Here is an 18143-nt window from a genome sequence, read left to right on the forward strand (position 1 = left end):
GTGGGGGCATGTACCAACAAACAGTAATAAGCTAATCAGAAGTTCATGCTCACTGTTGAGCCCGATGGAGGTGCAATTGCAGGCTTAATTCAATGGAGTGGGGCTGTTTCATCCCGGTCACATTTTTGCTTTCTGACTTTGGACCTGCTCCTGATCTTGGCGGAATGGTTACTTCCTCACAACGGTGACGGATATCCTGTCCACCAAAATATAAATCCCATTTTATTCCATGGGATTTATATTTCGGTTGACGGTATATCCATCATCTTTGTGACAGAGCAATCCAACCACTAAGAGCTGAATACAGCCCAAAGTCACCTTTTCAGACCTTCACATAGTCACGGTTTTTACTTTCTGACTTAGGGTCTGATGTGCAGTTTGATGGATGTCAATTCTCTATCACTGAAGGACTTATCTGTCCTTCAGACTGATGGATTTCCATCCACTGTATTTACAGTTTGGCTTGAGGGATCACCATCTGTCATCACAGAGTAAAGACCATTGGCTGATTTTCAGCCCTTTGTTGTTGGTCCCACTGTCCACCGTCGACTGATACAACTTCAACAACATTGATATGGTGTGCATATGTTTGCAATATTTCCAGTGGTGTTGAGACAGAATATTGGAAACAAACATATCATGGAGCAAATTATTGGGTCAAGAATATTGAGGACAAAAATATAGTGAAGGTATGCTTCTGTAGGTAAGCAAAGTTTATCTATATATAACTACACATCTACATAGCTTGAAGATATAAATATCCTCACGCTACGTAACTGTAGAGTTTAGAATAGTAAATCTATGCTTACCTATTTGCACTCACCTTCTTAATATTTTGGTCTTCAATATTTTTGACACAGTATTCTGTCCACACAAATGGAGAAATAGTGTCCCTCTGCTAGTCCTAGCTGATGGCCCGCACCCTAGTATGGTTACGTTGGGTGCCGGGTCAGTTGCACCTACCCTGCATCAGCGGCTGCCTGTCTAGGTTCATTGATGGGGGCAGATCACAACTGTTTAACTACTCAGCAGGAGATTCACAATTGATGTACCAGTCTAGAGTACTTCCAAACAAGGTAAGTGAATTGTGCTGCTTTGATAATTATGCTCTGCTGTGCCCTTGTTGAGATACAGGCAAATGTCCTGTTTCCTAATCTGCACTAGCCCATTCCTGAAAAAATTAAGGGATAAAACATTGCACATCTTAACTACTCCATGAAATGCTGTCCCAGTACCAATGCAAACACAGAGTTTTCAAAAAATACTTCTGTCTTGATTTATTGTGTATGTATTGCATACTCTTACAGCTGAAGTGGGCTTAAAATTCCAGAAATAAAAAAATGGGAGCAGTAGTGGCTCTCAACAACTGCACAAGTGTTATTATGTATACATTAGTATATATAAGTACAGCACTACACTGTCCAAGAGGGGCTACCGATCACAACCTCAACCTTCCAGTAAAGCAGTTCCCAACTACACATTTCTCAGAATTGCTTCACAAGATGTTCTTGAAATTCTTTCCTGAATGTCCTCTAGTATCTAGGTACAAATACATTAGCAGAGTTCTCATACAGCACTTATTTTCTGCGCTGCTCATTGTATCAAGAAAGCAGATTTGGATGAATACTGCAGACAATTCACAGGGTGATATGGCATTCCTGGTACTATCTTATTTAAGACTAGCAGCCCGTCCCGACATTGTCCGGGTATGAAATAGAATGTGTGTAATGTGTGTATTTGGCAAGGGCAATTTATTTTAAAATCTCGCGGTAGACAACATTTTTTGTTTCATTAGAATAGGGACGGAGAAGGCCCAGCTGCAGCCCTGGTTGATGTTAGCAGGCGCGTGTAATTGGTGTAGTGATCTGCCGCCTGAGCCCGGCCACAGCCCTCGTTGATGTTAGCAGGCACGTGTAATGTCGTTGAATGAGAGAGTTATCAGCTGCGGGTAAATCCGTTTAATGAGAGAGTTGAGTGACAGCGAGTAGGAGAGGCTGCACTAATTGTCCCTGCAGACACGCTCATTTGCGTGTTCCCCCGCTTGAGGCCCAGATGCAGGCCTGTTTGATGTTAGCAGGTGTGTGTTCCCCCGCTTGAGGCCCAGCTGCAGCCCTGGTTGATGTTATCAGGCGCGTGTAATTAGTATACTGATTGGCCGCCTGAGCCTGGCTAGAGCCCTGGTTGATGGTAGCAGGCGCGTGTAATTTCGTTGAATGAGAGAGTTCAGTAACAGCGCTCAGGAGAGGCTGCAGTAACGTTACTTACCAGGTCTCCAGGTGAACACGTTTGTCACGCCCCCTGCACACGGCGACAGCAGACGATCTTCTCATTAATGTACGACCCACATGGCATGAAGGGCGGAACGTAGCACATGCCCCCAGCATTTCTCACGCCCCCAGCGTGCCCCTCGATGTGGCACAATTGCGTTCACATGGCATGAAGGCCAGACACACGCCCCCCAGCGTTTCTCATGCCCTCAGCGTGCCCCTTGATGCTGCGCAGCAACGTATTTGGCGCTTTTATGTATGACTCACATGGCATGAAGGGCGGACACACGCCCCCAGCGTTTGTCACGCCCCCAGCCCATGATGTGATGGCCATACCATACGCTCCCAGCGTTAGTCACGCCCCCAGCCCACGCCCACAGCACAACGCAGACACGCCCACAAGGGACTACTTTGCTGGCACAGTTCTTTTACCTTTTAAATGTATAGAGGAGTTGGCCTAACGGCTAAGGCGCTCGACCTCGGAACACCACTTTTTCCGGTATTTTACTTTATCGTCCACCTGGCACCCTCAATAATTTCATTACTCAGATCACGGACCTCATTGCTAACGCTGTGTTGACCTCGCCTAATTTCACATTGCTTGGGGATTTTAACCTCCATTTGGACGACCCCCATGATCGTCAGCTAACAACCTGCGGGTCAACCTGCAAGCGATAGACCTCTGCCAGAGAGGCTATCAGGCGACCCACAAGAAGGGACACCTTCTTGATCACATATATAGCAACACTGACCTCAATGTAGAGTCCCCTGTTCCACTACCCTGGACTGATCATTTTTTGATACCCTTCACCTGGTTCTCCAATTCTCCTTCTCCCAGTTATGTTCCCGCCAAGCATCTGGGAAGGAAATGGTCCTCACTCCCCCTCACTGATTGGACAGCTGTCCTCGTCCAAGATCCCCCGAGGAAGGCTATGACTTCTGCCTCTGCCTCTAACGAATTTGATCATTGGATTTCCAGCACCCTTGACCAGGTTCTTCCCAAACGCCCATGTAAATTTATTAGAAGACCTAAAGTCGCACCTTGGTATACTCCTGCTCTCAGGTCGTTAAAACTTGAGTGTCGTAAATTTGAGAGAGCTTGGAGGAAGGACCACTCTCAGTCTAGGAAAGAGGATTATAGGGCTGTAATGAAGCTTTATAAATCAGAGATCAAGAGGGCGCAAGCTCTCTTTTATGAAGGGAAAATTAATGCAGCAGCCAATGCGCCCAGGGAAATCTTCAGGATAGCTAAGTCTCTTATTTCACCTCTTGCTGAGCGTCCTACTGCCGAAGGTGCACAAGACCGCTGCAATGAGTTGGCCGCTTTCATCTCAAAGAAAATCCAGACCATATACTCTTCTTTTAGCAATCCCAAGGTCAACGCCAGCTCTGTCTCACACAAATTAGCTGACTCCCTGGCTCTCTGTAAGTTGGACACAATTCCGCTTCTTGATGCCTGTGGTCTGGACAGATTAATTTCTAAAGTCACTTCCGGGTCGCCCAACGACCCGGCACCCCCCCAGATCCTTGTTAAGGCCCTGGACGTCATCCGTCCTGTCATTTTGGAAGCCCTAAACACCTCCATTGTTTCCAAATCTGTCCCACCTTCCTGGAAATGTGCCATGGTGAGGGCACTACTCAAAAAGCCCACCCTGGATCAGAGTAACTTGTCCAACTACCGCCCCATTTCGTTACTCCCCTGGCTGAGTAAACTGCTGGAGAGGCACGTTAATAACATCTTAACAGACTATTTGGAATCCAATGGTCTGTTGCATGCCTCCCAGACAGGATTCCGTCCTCAACATGGTACCGAAACCGCTTTGTTAGCGGTTACGGAAGAAGCAAGAGCTGTTCTGGATCAGGGAGGAAAGGTGGCCATTATTTTACTAGACCTTAGCGCCGCGTTCGACACGGTAAACCATGCCACGCTATTACATCGACTAGCTGGCATGGGCGTGTCGGGCGCGGCCCTGGAATGGCTTGCCTCCTTCCTGAGCGAGCGTTTTTTCCAGGTCTTTGAGGGTGAGGTAGCCTCTCCTAAACATCCTCTCAGGTGTGGGGTCCCTCAGGGCTCCTCCCTGAGCCCGACCCTTTTTAACGCCTACATGGAACCTCTGGACAGGATAGTCCATCCCTTTGGCGTGCGTATTGTCACCTACGCAAATGATACACAGCTGGTGGTCTCTCTAGACCACTCAGATGGATCATCCAACACCTTAGGCCCCTGTCTAGAGGCTGTTGCCAGATGGATGCAAGCTTCCTGTCTGAAACTTAACGGGGAGAAGACAGACATCATTCTTCTCGGCAATCCTCCCCCGTCTGCTCTTGCATCCATCTGGCCACCATGTTTGGGCGTTCCCCCCGCCCCGAGGTCCCAGATAAAGAGCCTCGGGATTTGGCTCGATACCGCTCTTGACTTCTCGGTCCAGGCCACCAAGACTGCTGCCACTTGCTTTGGACTAATGAGGATGCTCCGCCGGGTACTCCCTCTGCTCCCTTTCCAGGCGAGGAGGATCATGGTCCAGGCCCTGATACTCTCCCGCCTGGACTACGGGAACGTTCTCTATTTGGGAGCCCCGGCCTCGGTATTACAGAAGCTTCAGGTCACACAAAACAGCGCGGCCCGCCTACTGTTTAACCTGCCTCGTCGGCAGTCGGCCAGGAAGGCACTGAAAGATCTCCATTGGCTCCCAATGGCTGCCAGAGTGCAATTCAAGGCTTTGTGCATTTTGCACAATCCTTTCACCGAGTAGGCCCAGCGATATTGCATTCTCTGGTTACGCCCTATGTTCCAGCTCGCTCCCTCCGTTCTGGCACCCTGCAGCTGGCGGCCTCCTTCAAAATTAATAAAGCTCGCTGGGGCGGCCGCTCCTTCTCCCACTCGGCGGCCAGACTCTGGAACGCCCTGCCTTTCACCATCCGAGGAAACAGTAACCTCCTGTCTTTTAGAAAGGCCTTGAAAACGCATTTGTTTGCTAAATCCTGCTGATCTACCCTGAGCCTGCGCTAAGCCATTTAATCATCAAGCGCTGCGAGGCCTCAGGGTAGTTATGCGCTATACAAATGTAATTTTTCATTTCAATTTTTCATTTCATTTCATTTCATTTCGTTTGAGTCTTGGTAATGACGCCAAACATCCTGTGATTCTGAGCAAATCACTTAATCTCCCCGTGCCTAACAAAAATGAATGTGTGTCCTCATGTAACGTAACTGGTGCTATGTAAAGCGCTCTGATACCTGATTCAGTTTGGGTCAAGTTCGCGCTATATAAAACTCTACAAAAAAAAATTAAAAAATGATGGTGGCCGTCTGCATAACCTATGTCCTTCTGCTGCAACTGCCCTTTCCAAGGCTGTATTGGGTGTTGTGATTGGTGCTGTGGTTACTGAGATTACCCGCCTCAAAGGTTTGTGCTCTCCCTTTATAATATTAGTATGGATGGCAGTCTACAAGCCTATTTGCACCAAAGAAACATTTATTCCTGTGCAACAAAGACAGATTATGCGTAGCTTTCACAGCAATCATTTATTTCTATTGAGCATCAGCAAAGCTTTAACAGAATTTGCTGATTCTTTGTTTTTTGTGAATCATATATAAGGCTCCTTTTTCCGTTTTTACTGGTTTTACAGATAAATACAGACAGAAAACCATTTTTGTTCTTGTCTGTAATCATTTTTAAATATGGATAAAAACGGAAATTGGGTGCTTTTGGAGTGATTCTTAATACACTTTGGCATGACTTTCAGGCCAATATCGATGTGGATTGATAGGCAAGGGGGTTAAAGAAGAAAGATTTAGTAAAGAGGCTTAAACAGCAGTAGATATGCACGATGCTGACACTGAAAGGTGCATATTTTCATACAGGTGCATTGGTTGATTTATCTTCTGTGGGTATTTATATCACTGAAACCTGCCAGGCATTCTAGCATGACTGCAAGTTTACTGGTTTGATAAATGTGGAAATATACCAGTTTCAGCTTTCTTTTTTCACAAAACACATAATAAATATGGATAAATACTGATAAAGTTGACACAAATAAATATGGATAAATACAGACAGAAATGTGGAAAAAATACCATAATACCAGGAACCATAATCATATAGTATTTATTGACAGTTCATCTACATGTAGAATCGCACTACTTAGCGTACAAATATGTTGCAGAAGGATGGTTCTTCCTTCAAATGTCTTTTTTAAATTAATCTCCAGACACAGTATTCGTGCAATGCCCTCATAGGAGGCTAGTCTCTGGCCTGGAGCACCGAAAACAGAGACACAAAGAGGTTCTGCACTTATATGCCAACTAAAAGTGTAATAAATAAAAAAAAAGGCTGGGCCTCACCTAAAGGATGCCCTTAAATGTTGCACAACAGACCTTGTAATTCCATCCTTCAGCCTTACAACATACCAAAGAGCAGTGCTTCTGAAGGTCAGTCAGCAGCTCCTTGCTAACAAGATCTTTATTCAATTTGTAAAGGGAGCCTTGATACTATCCTTCTTAACTCTGTGTATGTATCTCAACTCTCTAGCGGCATAAATTAAGGCTGTACACTTTCACTGTCTAAGGAAGCTGTGCACACCGTTCATCTTGTGTCATGCCAACTGAGAGGATCCACAATGGTTCCTTCTTTAGTTTGTAATGAGTACTGTAAGTCAAACTTGAGGATGAACATGCACAAAACCTCCTTCAGAGCTTCTGTCCAGACAATTTTTACTCTACCAATCCCCGAGCTGATCATTTCTCCTTGTTGAAGAGATTATCTACTGGTAGCCTAGAAGTGGACAAACAGCTCACCTGATTCTTTGACCTATTAAACATACCTGTCATTGCACTATCTTCACATACAAATCAAGTTTTTTTTCTTTCTAAAGTCTTGCATCCTCAAATTGTAGGCTATCTTAAAGAGCATCCTCTAAATTCCTAAAATCTGACATGAAGAATGAACCTTTACTTTAAAATTCTGATTGTCACGTCTACTGTCCTATTCTGCCATCCTCAGCATGCTACCTCTCTCTGAGCAGAAGCATCTCTAAGATGCATGCCTGTTTGCCTTAATCACTGTTAAAGTATTTCTGAAAATACTAATTTCAAAGATCACCTCCCCTATTTTAAGCCAAACCCCTGCAACCTCACAATACCTAATCTCCCCTGCCTCATCTAACGCCAGCGAAAATATGCATGACCTTACATACACCCACCCTTCACCACTAAAGATTAACTCTAACTTCTGTTGATATCATCCATTACAGAGAAACTAGACTGAATGCATGACATTATTTGTTTGAACACAAAAGACTAAATACAGTAACCAGCAATTAACAATACCACTGACTAACCGCTAAATGTGGTGCTAACTTCGGTAGGTGATGGCAATGCCTCCTCCTTGATGGTTGGGGAGCTCCTTGCAGGTGATACTGCATCCATCAGTGATGGCAATGGCGATGTCCGGTCACACACCCCAATATCAAAATTGGGATGTGTTTTGGGGTGAAATATGAATATTGGTGTGTGTTCTGGGGTAAAATATGGAAATTGGGGTGTGTTTTGGGGGCTCAAAATGGAATTTTAGGGTTCACGGTTTGGTTGGGGGTACAAAGGTTAGTTTTTGGGTGCAATCACTGAATTGGGAATAGTTATTTTACGGCTCCGCTATGCAACACCTTCCCTACTGTTGCAATATGCTTAGTATTAGTATGCATTAGAATGGAATGCCATGTAATGGCATGCGTCGTAACTACATATGTACCTTTGGCACACAAGTGGCACGCCGGCTGCGCATTGGCGCACAGCTGCTGCCTTTGAGAAGTACTGGGGGGGGTTTGGCTAACTGGGAGGTGGTAAATGCCGCAAAGAGCACTGGACAGAGCATGGACATGGGGGTGTGTGGGTGAGAGGTTGTTTATTTCAACAAGCGAAGTCTTACTTTGAAGCCGGGTCCTGGGTCTTCATTGCTCCTGCTCTCCTGCGTCTGCTTCCAGGAACATGAAGTAGGCAGCCAGACTCCCTCCCCTGAGCCAATCACAACGCTGAGGTGCGGTAATTGGCAACATGACAAGGCATGCAGCCAGGGGCTGGAGGGGTGAGCATATTCTCCAAGCAGGCTATAATGCAACCTGCATTATGAATAGGGAAGTGTGCATGACTGGTTTGGGCAGCCTGAGTGGGCCGACCAAACAGTCATTGCTCAGTTGAGTGGGCATGCCAATCTGCCCATCCTTTCCCCGTGCTTGGAGCAGTCTTACCCACCCTCCCACCACCAAAGGAAACATAGCACGGTTACATCAGTAAGTTATCATCATGTGATGATTGTTCCTCTTCTGCACTGTTTGAAAGCAGTGGGGCGACGCTCTTCCACCATAGCGGATGAGCCGTCAGTAGGGGTGCATCATCTACATGTGCTAGGCCTGGGCGACTCGACCCCCGGGCGTCCTGCGCTACGCATCCCCTCTTCTCCTTACCTGGACATTGACACTGTGGCACAATCCGCTGCACTCTCTCCAAATCTGTGACTCAGCCAGCTGGAGACTCAGCCAGGTGGGATTTTACAAGCCCGGGTACAGCAGTCACCACAAAATCTGCTGGTGAACCTCCCGATGCAGTTGATGTAGCAGGGCCCCCTTAGGCGTGAAGTTGCAGTGCTCCCATCGCACAAGTTCGGTGCAGCTCAGGGGCCTCACCCTCCACAGCGTCCAGTCAGCCCAACATCTTCAAACTTGGAATGCGTAGAGGCGGTGCCCAGCATTGGTAATCCCCTCCGTGCAGCCCAGTATAGTGGTGGATCGTAGTATGCGATGCAGACCTTCCTACCTTGGGGCGCAGGAGTGCCTCTACTATTAACAGCTCCAAGGTGCGCAAGGAGGTCTTCTCACACAGGTAAGCAACGTGTCCCCATGCGACCTGCCAGACTTCACCACCAGGTACGGGCAATCGTCACGCTCAATGTCTACCACCATGGCTCATCAACCCCACAGCTCCTCCGCATCCCATTCCAGACTTCAGACGCAGGTCCAGCGAGACATCCAGGCTCAAGATGCAGGTCCAGTGAGGCATTCAGGCTCCAGACGCAGGTCCAGCGAGAGATGCAGGCTCCAGACGCAGGTTCAGCGAGACATGCAGGCTCCAGACGCAGGTCCAGCGAGGCATCCTGGCTCTCATCCTGTTCATCCTGGATGTTGGGTGGCTTATAGGGGTTGTTGATGGGTGCTGCGCTTGGCCCTGGCGGCTCCATTCTGCATTTTTTTAGTTTTGTATGCCTATTTTCTATTGGATGTTGACTAATAGGCTGTTTTTTTCATTAGAAGCAAAAAAAACTCACGTTGGACTGACTAACGTGGGATTTTCTGCCGCAGATGGGCCTGTCAGTAGTTTTCGTATACTAACGCCGGATTTCCTATCACCATCACGCTGATGTTAGCAGCAGTTTTCACCGCCGTTTCCTGATAGTATCGCCATGTAGCGCCGGCTTGTTAATACGCATGGTGATAGTTCTCAGGGTTAGGAGGTGATAAAAAATGCTGCTAACTGGCGTTTGCGATAGGTATTGCCGGTCCTTGTGAATATGCTCCTGTATTTTTTTACTCAAATGTCAAACCCCCAGATATGAATCATTATCATCTACATTACCACTCTGCTTAAGGACAGAAGATCTGAAGCCTTCGTGGGATTAAAACTCCTGCCTATGATTACCTTCTAGAAAAAAACGTCTGGCTCATCCGGTTTGTGTGGCCAATGTCCTATGTTTCTCCCCCTCCCTCACAACACAACACCAGCCAGATCCGACCCCTGTCCCCAATACCTACAACACTGACCCTACAAATCCTCTGTGGCCTAACACCCTCAACAACTGGAGCCACCTTTATCCTGGCTCCCGTGTCAACCCGTTGTTTAGGCATAATATTGGAAACAGAAATATCATGTTCCAAACTATCATTTTTTATTTAAAACAGATTTTATTGATTACAAACCCATGGCAAGTTAACAATGAGACAGTATGCAATCAGTCAACAGTGCAAATGGGGCTTCAACCTTCCCATGGACTGTGTTGTTTTTGTTTAGGTTAAACAAGGTATAAGGAGGTGCTAATCCTTTCGTGAATGCATATCTAACACAACAGGATGTAGATACATATGAAGGTATCCGTCCGTCTCCAACCAAGTAAATATTTTCTACGGGACACATTGCAATTAGGGCTGGGCAATGAACTTTGCTCCGATCACGGAGTTTGCAGAGTTTTCTGCACTCCGTACTTCGCAAAGATCGCGGAGTGCAGAAAACACTGCTTTGCGATGTGCAGCAGAGTGTTCTCCCTGCTCGCGATCGCAAACGGTTTGCGAGATGCCACTTGGGTAGAATTTCTACTAGAGCGGCAGGAATACCAGCACAACTTCCCAGAGTTTTTTTGTAACTCTGAGAGAAAGAGATTCACTCACCCAAACAACTGTTTCCACATACAGTCTTAACCTTATTTACCTACTAAATCAACTATTTACACATCTTTGGACAGTCACACACCTCCCACCCAACCACACACACATTCATTCACTATCCCATACAAATACTCACTTAACTAATTAATAACTAATATAGACTTTCACATAGCTAGTAACCAACGTATGTAGTAGTTTACACAACAAGAGATAGAGTGATACAGGTATTCACAAAGTTTAATCACTATCCCATATATTTAGTGGGACACTTTAAATTCGTCACTCAGACAGTCAATCACATTGCTATCAAATCCTCCATTCAGACACTTATACATGCACTCGGCCTTTAAGGCAGATTGCTATATATATATATATATAAATATATATATACAGATATTACCTACTGGCGGTCGCCAGTAGGTAGTTATAGTTAGGACCTAGTTTCCTTAGGAAATCCGCAACATTCTATTGGAAATAACTTTGGCGCCGGTGGACGAATTTTCGCGAATATTTAAAATTAGGTGGCCAGCTGCGCTCCGCAACTTCCCTGAAAATTTGGGGGGGATTCGTTAAGCGGGGGGCGAGATAAAAGGGGGGTCCCAAAACATGGTTTCCCCATGTTAATTTCCATAGGGCGGTTGGACTCACTTTTAGCCCGAATGGCTGAATGGATTCCCACGAAAATTGGCAACATTGTAGGGACTGGTAGCCCGATGTGCATTTGCTATGTCTCAAGATATGTGCTCCAGAGGATTTTGAGTCATTTAGGTTAAAAAAATATATATATCTATAGGCGCGCCCCGGTACGCGCACCGGGGAGCGCACCCGGAGCGTAACGCGAGTTCGCACGCGGAAAGCTGATTGGCTCTCGGGTGTCTGTCAACATTCCAAACAGTCCGGAGCGGCCTCAACAACTGGAGCCACCTTTTTCCTGGCTCCCGTGTCAACCCGTTGTTTAGGCATAATATTGGAAACAGAAATATCATGTTCCAAACTATCATTTTTTTTAAAAACAGATTTTATTGATTACAAACCCATGGCAAGTTAACAATGAGACAGTATGCAATCAGTCAACAGTGCAAATGGGGCTTCAACCTTCCCATGGACTGAGTTGTTTTTGTTTAGGTTAAACAAGGTATAAGGAGGTGCTAATCTTTTCGTGAATGCATATCTAACACAACAGGATGTAGATACATATGAAGGTATCCGTCTGTCTCCAACCAAGTAAATATTTTCTACGGGACACATTGCAATTAGGGCTGGGCAATGAACTTTGCGGTAAACAGTCATAATATCGATTCCAAAATATAGAATGGACATAATATCGAACTAAAAATATAGAATGGACAAAATATCGAATGGACACAATAAAGTGGTTAAAAATATCGAATTTAAGGTTAAGTAATATCGATTTTCAAAATATAGAAGTCAAAATATCGAAGTATACAATATAGGCATTAAATATATAGATTTTTTAATAATATCAATTTTTTTAAAGTGTTTTGTATGTTAGTATATGTGTGAAAAGTGTATATTAATTTTTGTAATGTATGTTTATTGTATTTTAAGTAACAAATTTTATGTTATTTAATTTTTGCGTAATTTAATTCTGTAGCGGGTTGTGGGTTTATAGGGGAATAGGGTGGGAAGTAATTTAATTTTATTAAAATTAAATATTAATTTTTAGCAATTATTATACATTTTTAATTAAATTTTGATTTCTAGTTCTGTAGCGGGTTGTGGGTTTATAGGGGAATAGGGTGGGTAATAACTTAATTGTAATTAATTAAATATTTGTATTTATTTATTGGTATTCATTTTGAATTTATTGTTATTTTTTTAATTGGTAATTAATTTTTATTAATTGCCAATTAATTTGTATTAATTGATTAATTGTTAATTATGTTAATTTTCGAAATTTATTTTCTGTACCGGGTTGTGAGTTTATAGGGGAATAGGGTGGGAAGTAATTTAATTGTAATTAAGTAAATATTTTTTTCATTTATTGGTATTGATTTTAAATTTATTGTTAATTAATTTTTATTTGGTAATTAATTTCTATTAATTGGCAATTAATTTTGATTCATTGGTAATTATTTTGTATTAATTAAATATTTGAAAATTATGATAATTGTATTAATGTATTTTCTGTAGTGGGATGTGGGTTTATAGGGGAATAGGGTGGGAAGTAATGTAATTGTAATTAATTACATATTAAAAATACTTTTTGTGTATTGATAATTAATTTACTGTTAATTTTTAATTGGTATTAATTTTTATTATTAATTAGTTTTGTTATTGAAAATTAATTAGTTGTTAAATAATTATGAATAGGTTATTAATGTTTAATAACTAATATGTAGTTGTATTTCTAATTAATTATTACATAATATTAAATTAGTTATTAATTTCAATTAATGTTTTATTGGTATTGATATTTAATTTATTTTTAATAATATATTAAATCATTACTTTCCCTACTGTTGCACTCTCTGGAGTGGGAATAGTATTTTTTAACCCTACGCTATCCAACGCTTTCCCTACTGTTGCACTCTCTGGAATGGGAATAGAAATTTTTACCCCTACGCTATCCAATGCTTTCCCTACTGTTGTACTCTCTGGAGTGGAAATAGTAATTTTTACCCTTCCAATATCCAACGCTTTCCCTACAGTTGCACTCTCTGGAGTGGGAATAGTAATTTTTACCCCTACGCTATCCAACGCTTTCCCTACTGTTGCACGCTCTGGAGTTGGAATAGTAATTTTTACCCTTCCGCTATCCAACGCTTTCCCTACTGTTGCACTCTCTGGAGTGGGAATAGTAATTTTTACCCTTATGCTATCCAACGCTTTCCCTACTGTTGCACTCACTGGAGTGGTAATATTAAATGTTACCCTCCTGCTATCCTACGGTAAAATATTGTACATTTTTTTATTAATAACTTAAATTAATTATATCTTAGTTTTAAGGTTATTTGAGTTTTTTTAAGTATGTTTTAGTTAATTATATTTATTATTTAATTAATTTTAAATTACTTTTAAGACATTTAAAAAAATTAGATATTTTGACTGACTATATTTTTTACGGACTATATTTTGGATTCGATATTTTTGTACTTACCTGTTTGTAGAGAGGAATTCGATATTTTGGCATTCTATATTTTGGTAAGTCTATATTTTGTCATTCTATATTATGTCAGTGATCCGAACTTTGCTCCGATCACGGAGTTTGCAGAGTTTTCTGCACTCCGTACTTCGCAAAGATCGCGGAGTGCAGAAAACACTGCTTTGCGATGTGCAGCGGAGTGTTCTCCCTGCTCGCGATCGCAAACGGTTTGCGAGATGCCACTTGGGTAGAATTTCTACCAGAGCGGCAGGAATACCAGCACAACTTCCCAGAATTTTTTTTTAACTCTGAGAGAAAGAGATTCACTCACCCAAACAACTGTTTCCACATACAGTCTTAACCTTATTTACCTACTAAATCAACTATTTACACATCTTTGGACAGTCACACACCTCCCACCCAACCACACACACATTCATTCACTATCCCATACAAATACTCACTTAACTAATTAATAACTAATATAGACTTTCACATAGCTAGTAACCAACGTATGTAGTAGTTTACACAACAAGAGATAGAGTGATACACAAATTTTAATCACTATCCCATATATTTAGTGGGACACTTTAAATTCGTCACTCAGACAGTCAATCACATTGTTATCAAATCCTCCATTCAGACACTTATACATGCACTCGGCCTTTAAGACAGATTGCTATATATATATTTATATATTACCTACTGGCGGTCGCCAGTAGGTATATATAGTTAGGATTTTTTCCCTATGGGATTTTCAGGAAAATGGAACATTTTGTTTCTGAGCAGCCCCTGAAAATTTGGGGGGGGTTCGTCAAGGGGGGGCCGAGAAAAAAGGGGGGTCCCAAAACGTGTTTTTCCAATGTTAATTTCCATAGGGCGGTTGGCCTCACTTTTAGCCCGAACGGCTGAATGGATTTGCACGAAACTTGGCAAAATTGTAGGGACTGTTAGCCCGATGTGCCTTTGCTAGGTCTCAATATATGTGCTCCAGTGGATTTTGAGAAATTAACATTTAAAAAAAGATATATATCTGTAAGCGCGCTCCGGGTAGCGCTCCGGTTCGCGTACTTTACGCGTAACGGAACTTCGCGAAGAGAAGCTGATTGGCTCTCCGGTGTCTGTCAACATTCTAAACAGTCCGGAGCGGCCGCCATCTTGTCTCTCGGTAGGATCGAGAGACAAGAGGAGGCCAAAACAAAGGGGGAAATGACCATAAGGGGGCATAGTAGATCCTCCCTGACCCCCTAGGTTTGATGTGGAGGCTTTAAAAGGGCCCCGCAGGGCAAAAAATAAATACATTTATTTTTAGTTTTTTGCGTGGTGAGCGCCCAGTTCGCGAACCGGGAAGCGTACTGGGGAGCGTACTATGAGGAAAAAAGAATGATAGACTTTTAAAATATTGTATTATTATTGATTGTTCGTTTTGTTGTTTTTTTTAGTTTTTTTTTATTTAAGTAGCAATATGTAGGTACCAATGCAGAGTCAAAAAATTAATATACACCGTCTCCTTTGTAGATATCTTGCATGTTGTTTCAGAAGTTATTGTGGAATATGGAATCCATATCATAGTCTGTCAGGAAAGCAGAAAGAACATGGAGGCAGGAGATGAAAAAGAGTTGTTAAATACACATTGGAGATAATATAGTTGGAGAAAGGAAGTAACTATGAGCAAAATTACTATGTAACATAAAAAAGTTGCACAGTATACTATAAGTCTGACTTTACATTATAATCAATTAGGTACTAGTTTATGAATTACATATAAAATGATTAAAGTCTCGAACAATTTTTGATTATTAAATAATTTTATTTTTGTGAATCTTTTTCCAAATGTAACAGAACATTTAACAACAAATTGTCGGAAATGTCCTCATTCTCAATCAGCGAATCTACTGCATCTACACATTGAACTAATTCATGGTCCCGTGATTCATCCATGAAATCTGAGTCATCATTGTCCTCAATATCTTTTTCTGTGTTGTTCTCCAGAACAATTTTGAAGGAAATAATCTGCTCTCCTTCCATTTTCTTGCTGTAATTTGCATAAAAAATAAATATATCAGTAGAGATAGGGCACTGTTGGGTTTAAGTTCAGACAGGTACTTGTGAGTTTATAACAGAGAAGTTATCTATGGGCACTGTATGGTTTCAGGCGTGAAGTAGTACTATTAAAAAGTGCCTGTGAAGAAGTCTAAGTAATTTCATAATTATAGCACAGAATCCTAAATCAATCCATAATTATAATAAAAAAGCCTTTCTCAATGTCCCCCATGTGGAGTGTTTTCAAATTATGATTTGAAAATCGTTTTTGGGGAAAAGGAATGGTTTTAAAATTTATGACAAGGACATAATGGTGTATGCTTCTTTATAAGGCAATTGAGTGTCTCTGATGTTATTTTTCCCATTTTAATGTAAGACCTTTCCCTGTGGAGCAAATTGCTTGTAAATATGCTCCCACCTGTGCATGGCAAATTTAGATTTTGAATGTTTGCGTTACATAGCCATGTTAAAAGTGACCCAAACCTGCTGCAAAGGTAATCAAAAAACGCTTTTATGTGTCTTAAGGACATTTTAAGTCATTTCCCCATGTGGAGTGTTTTCAAATTATGATTTGAAAATCGTTTTTGGGGAAAAGGAATTTTTTTAATATTTATGACAAGGACATAATGGTGTATGCTTCTTTATAAGGCAATTGAGTGTCTCTGATGTTATTTTTCCCATTTTAATGTAAGACCTTTCCCTGTGGAGCAAATTGCTTGTAAATATGCTCCCACCTGTGCATGGCAAATTTAGATTTTGAATGTTTGCGTTACATAGCCATGTTAAAAGTGACCCAAACATGCTGCAAAGGCAATCAAAAAACGCTTTCATGTGTCTTAAGGACATTTTAAGTCATTTCCCTATGTGGAGTGTTTTCAAATTATGATTTGAAAATCGTTTTTGGGGAAAAGGAATGGTTTTAAAATTTATGACAAGGACATAATGGTGTATGCTTCTTTATAAGGCAATTGAGTGTCTCTGATGTTATTTTTCCCATTTTAATGTAAGACTTTTCCCTGTGGAGCAAATTGCTTGTAAATATGCTCCCACCTGTGCATGGCAAATTTAGATTTTGAATGTTTGCGTTACATAGCCATGTTAAAAGTGACCCAAACATGCTGCAAAGGCAATCAAAAAACACTTTCATGTGTCTTAAGGACATTTTAAGTCATTTCCCCATGTGGAGTGTTTTCAAATTATGATTTGAAAATCGTTTTTGGGGAAAAGGAATGGTTTTAAAATTTATGACAAGGACATAATGGTGTATGCTTCTTTATAAGGCATTTCAGTGTCTCTGATGTTATTTTTCCCATATTAAATTAAAGAGACCTTTCCCCGTGGAGCAAATTCCTTGTAAATATGCTCCCACCTGTGCAAGGTAAATTTAGATTTTGACTGTTTGAGTTACATAGCCATGTTAAAAGTGACCCAAAAAAGTTGCAAAGGCTTTAAAAAACACTTTCATGTGTCTTAAGGACATTTTAAGTCATTTCCCTGTGGGCAGTGTTTTTAAATTATGACTTGAAAATCGTTTTTGAGGTAAAGGAATGTTTTTAAAATTTATGTGCGCCATATGCCCCCAAATTTCTTTTTCAGGGGTGCAGCAGGTTGTTCTTGAGACACCCCTGCACCCTTGGAAAAATTCCTAATTTGCGATGAGCTAATTGCTAATTGCAAATTACCCATTCATTTCCATGGGCCTCCTGGCCCATGGAAATGAATGGGTAATTTGCAATTAGCAATTTGCTCATCGCAAATTAGGAATGGTAAAGAATCGCTATTTATTCCTTAAAATTCGCTATTCAGGAAATGCAAAATAGTTTGATGATACATATGGCGGTTCATCTCTAACAAGATAAGAAGCTTAGGGATACATTTATGATGACTGGCGCAATGAAGTGGACATGACTTACTTCATTGGTAGGCCTTTACATGTATTATGTCCTCTGTATTCTTCATCAAGCGTAACTTTGATCTGCAATCCTGAGTAGGCCTCACCTTAAACAAACCTCTGGATAGGCCACACCTTATCGTCATCCTGAATTAATCATTTAAAATGCTAGGGACAGATTTATGATAGGTGTATGCCTCTTTTGCGCCACTGTGCGTCACTTTTGTGATGCAGCGGCGGTGCAAAAGATTTGCTATGAGGCGACAAAATTACAAATTGATGCATTTAGGCAGATGTGTTATGCTGTAAAAAAACCGTGCCACATGAAACCGATGCAGCAGTGATGCAAAAGATGCACCATGTTGCAAGACAGGCCTCACTTGGGGCCATATGTATCAAGCTAATTA

Source organism: Lissotriton helveticus, chromosome 3_1 (genome assembly GCF_964261635.1).
Source record: "Lissotriton helveticus chromosome 3_1, aLisHel1.1, whole genome shotgun sequence".
Lineage (NCBI taxonomy): Eukaryota > Metazoa > Chordata > Amphibia > Caudata > Salamandridae > Lissotriton > Lissotriton helveticus.